The sequence below is a fragment of the Adelges cooleyi genome, unplaced genomic scaffold (genome assembly GCF_023614345.1).
Source record: "Adelges cooleyi isolate 19-005CV unplaced genomic scaffold, UGA_ACOO_1.1 ACOO_flye_CR_arks_rails_tigmint_CR_PRNA_23, whole genome shotgun sequence".
Classification (NCBI taxonomy): domain Eukaryota; kingdom Metazoa; phylum Arthropoda; class Insecta; order Hemiptera; family Adelgidae; genus Adelges; species Adelges cooleyi.
Window position 1 is genome coordinate 14,042,204 of NW_026095893.1, and position 6,000 is coordinate 14,048,203.

A 6,000-nucleotide genomic window follows, 5' to 3' on the forward strand; every position below is an offset into this window, starting at 1 on the left:
CCGCCTGATTTGATCTTTTTATCATTAATTTATTTACAATTTTATAAAAATACGGGTTCTTACAACCCGTTTGTTCAAACGTGTATTATTAGAACGTATTTGGTAATTTCTAATTCAAATACTAAGCAACAAACTACCTTATATTTACATACCTAAGTATAAGAAGACCAAAAAAAGAATATTTAAAAATAAGTGCAGTTAAAGCTATGTTTTATTTTAATGTACATTAATTAAATTACAATTTTAAATCAATAGTTATTAGCTAAACTTTGGAAAGTAAAATAAATTCAAATATAGTTTCATTTAAAAAAAAAGTATAACACCTAAGAACATGATTTAGTTTCGAGCATCTTAAAAATCGATAATTTCACTGTGCTTTAAAATACTAAATGTGGTCTCCTAAATAGATTCTCACGTGTTGTAGACGATTTCGTATGAGTAAAATATTAAAAAAAAAAAAAATTATAAAAATTGTATTACGATTATCTGTGATATTTGTATATGCAATTCTGTCAGATCAACGTGATACATCCTAATGTATTGTATATTGTTTTATAGTTTATCACATTTTATATCAGTTTCAAAAAAAAAACTTATTATTATTATTGTTAAGCGAGTGTATTTTTATTATAACTAAATGAATGTTGAGCGGTTACAACATAAAAAAAATATGTTTGGCAATCTTTAATTAAACTATACCGGATATTTCTCCCTGTTTAGAGTGTGAAAACTATTATGGTATCAGAAGACAATTTATTACAACCCGATTACCAGATATATTTAGACGAATGAGTTTGGATGATAAATGTTAAGATAGTGTTTAATACATTTAGATAAACATTAACAATAAACAATCCATTAATATAAATCCCATAAAGCATCAAAGTCGTACTCATTAGCTCTTATTATTTTTTAAAACTTTCCAATCGAATTTGTATTATAATATTAAATTATCAAAATATGTTTTTAGTATTCAGTTCGAAGATATGTATTACTACAAATGACAGCTTTATTAACTTATATATTTAATATATGAATAATTATAATAATGGAAATTACTGATTGTCGAAATTAGTTTTGAATAACTTATTGAGCTCACAGATCCGAAAATTTGTTTGGTTAATAGAAGAGAGAATTATGAAAATATAATTTTTAAAAATGATATTACAACTTCATACAGTTGATAGTTTTTATTCAAAAAATCACACTTACATTAGTTTGACAAAATTGTAATGGGTAATTATCACTCAACATGGCCCTACTCATTATTATTTATTCATATTACTATAGGTTAGGATAGGTTATAATTCTGTGGTGATTGGTCATAAAAAGATATTCAAGTCCAAATTTTGTTTTAGCGGTAAACTCTTTAAAAATGTTATTATTTATATTTTGGAAAAATCCAATTAGGTATACGGTAACTTAAGCCACAGCCCACGGTGATGCATGTAGAGCTTAAAGAGTAAATCATACTCAATCACCCAAAAGAAAGTAGAAAATATAAATAGCATCAAAATTAAATTATTATTAACATACAATTCAATAATTGGTAATTGGCATATTTAAATAGAATTTTACAGATAATTTGGTATTAAGTACAACCATTTTAAGGAACCTTAATATCTCCGTCCCCTTGCATTTTTTGTTATCACCATCATCTTTTGTTTGTTCACACCAGAAATGTTAAAAACATTTTTGTTATTGTTTAAAATCTTTGGTTCTTTCTTATTTGTTTTTTTTACACTCTTTCTATTACATCTTTCTTTACAATTTGTATACCTATATTATATTTTTAGGAGGTAGAGGCGTTGATTCCCGTTTTTTTTTTTTTTTTTGTAGCTTAGTTAAAAAAATTACAATTTGTTTTAAAATAATTAATTAAGAACAGTATTTCATTTAATTAAATTAATTTACAAATAATTCTTTTTTATTTTTCGTTTGCTTTTAGCTCTATGAGCTTATATTTATGGTTCTACTCGTGCTATGAACAAACAAAATGTTTTTAAACAAATCCAATAAAGATCCTCAAAAATATTAATATCTACAAATTAAAAAAAACAGAAACCTAAAATATTGCAACAGCTGCGTACAAGTTCATTCGGTTGTACTTAATTTTTTTTTTCGTTCACGCCATAAGATTAAAAATCTGATTTAAGTTTGATTAAGAAAGTTTGATTGCTCATGATGGATATATTTTATGGAAACTATAACTGAAAAAATACCTTACATTTTGTTTTATAAATTAATAAGTAGATCCTCAAAATATCCTAATGTATTTTTGTTTTTATAAACTAGGTCTCACTAATTAAATTAAATTAATAATTAACGTATTCCTTCTTAAAAGATGTCAAATAAAAAAGAAAAAGTAAATACAAAAAAAATTAATGCAATATTGTCAATTAAAAATAAAACTTAGACGTTTAATTCTTGGAAACAACTGTTTTTTGTAAGCGTTTATTCGCTGTCAAATAAGTTTACTCAGAACGAAGTTAAGATAATGTAAATTGTAATTATATTTAAAGTTGTTCGATTTCTCATTTTTTAAGGCAAAAACGGATAAAAAATAAAAAGAAACGTCTGGATATTATCATTAGTTATTGGGTCATTCCACGTGAAATCACCTAATGGGCGTGCGACTATACTTCAAAAATGATTGACATTTTTATCTTACATTCTTTATAGGTCCTTTATGACAAAACATTTTTAAAAATATTTCTTAAATTTTTTTTTGACCTAGGTAGTTCAATTTTTAAAAACAATTATCGAAAAACACCTCAGGTTCCCGACTCTGTAATTTAACCACCAATGATGGCATAAACATAAAACCTGCACAGTTAAAATTCTAATCAAGTGTACTTTGACCATATTTAAAAAAATATGTATTTTTTTTTAACCCACGGAAATTTTGAACTGAAAGACACAGTAAACCAAAAACATAGCTCAAAACAAAAACGGTAAATCTACCCCTGACTCAGGCCCGCACGAATTCGGGGGGGGGGGGCGGCCATACGGAAAACGAGCTACAACTTGGAAATGGAAATGCGGGTTCTAGGAAAGACGACTTGAAGGCTTTGATGGACGAAATTTGGAGTTAGGTTAGGTTAGGTTGTATTGGGCCAGTTCCGTATTTTTATATATATAAATAAATAATGTTAAAGAAATAAATTTAAATATTTTTATGTACAATGATTATACATCAAATCTTTACATTATAAGAAAAATATCATTTTATTTTTTGTTAATAATTTTAAATAATTTTGCCTAAGAGGTTTTTTGTGCATTTTACAATTAATTTATTAAAATTTTTAATATTTTACGTACAGTTTTATTGGTTAACGTTACTAAAACACATTTTAAATCGTTAATAAAATATTTCTATAACATAATATTATGCTTTCTGTAATGTGTTCACAATGTTCCTTTGATTTTTGGTGTTCGTATTAGTTTTTTTAGATTTTGTTTGGGAATAGTTTTTTGGTCATAAATATATTAAACAGTTTAAAATCTTTTTATCCCATTTTGACTAACTTCAAAATTTAATGAAAAACGTCCAACCCGCTGTAGGTTTCGTTAAGTACTCAAAACATAATACGTATTCACTTAAACATAAGTTTAATTAAAAATCTCTTGTGAAATATGAGCGACAACTTTGCAGTACACAAGTCTCTCATAAAACAGCTATAGCCTATAACATAAGAGAGGTATTCGTGTTTTCGATATGCAAGTAAATTAATAATATAAGAATACCATTTCAAAAATAAGAAAAACTTAAGTTTAAGCATTTTACAAAACGATTACTTAAAGTAAACATCTGCGAATAGAAAAACGAAAAATTTTTCCTCGAGAAATTACATGAGATATAGTTCCTTAGTTTATACGGCTCTTTAAGGCACTAATAATTTTATACATAAACTATTGAACACCTGTAATACATAATAAAATAAAATTATTAATTTTATATTTATATTATCATACTTAATTCTTAATTAATACACATAACTAGACTTAAGTAATTACAATAATTATTTACATACTTATTAAATAAAAATAAATTTGCTTGAAGATCTAAATTATTATTTAACTTTTGGGGCAGAATTTGTTTGGAAAAAGAAAGGGGGAAGTGAGTGTTAGTTTTTTCCCGCAAAACTATAATTTACCTTTTTATGAATAATATTAAATAAATATACTATTTTTGTTATTATATTAGGCGTAATTCGAGCAGAGTGTTTGGGGTGACAATTTTTTTTTAAGGGGGGGGGGGGGTGCTAGTTATTGTGGGATTAAGCCCTTTAGGCATCTCTGTTTGAGCTTTCTTACACAGTATTCGATTTTGAACATTATGTTCTTCAATTTTAACTGACCGACAGATATGCTTGATGAATTAAAAAAAAATGCTTTCAACAAATCAAGCCGTTCTACAAATCACTTTTATGCTATTTATTATATATTTTTAAATAAATGCAAAAAACTACAAACTACCCTGTTTTTCTCAACTTTAACCCCGATGCGGCACGTGAAGAGGTTGAGTAATCTAACCAAAATTTTCACAGCTTTATTTTATATCATAGAAATATATAGAGGGGGGGATGACACAAACAAAATTCAAAAGTAAGATTTTTTTGAACCACCCTAATATACAGGGTGATCCAACTTACTTTTACTAAGCGTCCAGGTTAGCCCCCGCCATTATTCATTTGGAGGCCTCAGTGCAAAATTAATCTACGTCATTTTTTTCAAATGGTGAGGTTATTTTCGTAAAATTAATAAAAAAAATAATAAACAAACAGATAATTGGATGAGGGTAGAGTACAGGTTTGAAATGAGGAGTTAACGGTGAAGATAATATGTATTTGACTGAAAATTAAGAGGTCCTAAAAGTTTTCGATGTCACATTAAAATTGAAATTATTGAAACTACAAAAACTGATTGGATGGAAAATATAAAAACCAATATTTATTGTACGTGTTTTATTATTTTCAAAAAGATTTAAGTTGAAATTGATTTGCAAGCCATCCTAAATTCGGTGATGTAAGTACTGAATGTGATAGTTAAATAAATAAAATTGAAATTATAATTGATAATCATCTAAACCTAGACAAAAAAGTTTGATAATATTATGGTATTTTTAATTTTAACAATTTATTATTTAAGCCTATGTTAATAATCTCATTGTGACCCGCATAATGTTAATAAATTATTTTATTAAAGATTTCCGTTTTATTAAATATTTATTAAGTAAAGAACGTGTACAGTTTATTTTAGCCTAACAATTTCCTTAAAAAATGTGTACGATTTATAAAATCCGTATGATGTAGGTATTTTTTACTTGCAAAAAAAAAATATGAGATGTAGCAGAGGATTAATTTGTTTTAAATAATATTCTCTTTATCGGAAGGATTCAACAATGTAGCAAAAAAGAACTGTTACTTTATACTTAAATCTTTTGCGTATTTATTGTTAAATGTAATAAGGTATTATTTATTGATTTTTTTTTTATATAAAAAGAATTATATGGAAAAACAAAACTGAGGTAACTTTATAAACTGAATAGGAAGACAGAGAAAATAAAGAAAATATAAAATGATTTAGTGGGTTACTCAGTGTTACTTTGAAACTTCAAAACTTTAAGAAGACATTTATTAAGGCGTGTATTACGTCATAGAAATATGTAAACTATATTATTTTATCCCTTTAAATATCTTTCAAAAAACTATGATTGGAATCGCAGAAATTTGTAGGCAATCTTTCAAGGGCGGATACAGAGGTCCTAAACGGGGGGGGGGGAAATATACAGGGTGTCATGGAAAGTTCTACGGAGCTTCAAATGAGTCATTTAGGATGCTCTATGGGTACATTAAAGGGAATCCTTTTTTTTAAATATAAAATTATTTAAAATAGAACTCATATCTCATTAAAAAATGGTCTAACAAAAAAAAAAAAAATTGCAGATTTGAAATCAGGAGAAAAAATCTTGTTGAATTGATATGTAACATGATTTTT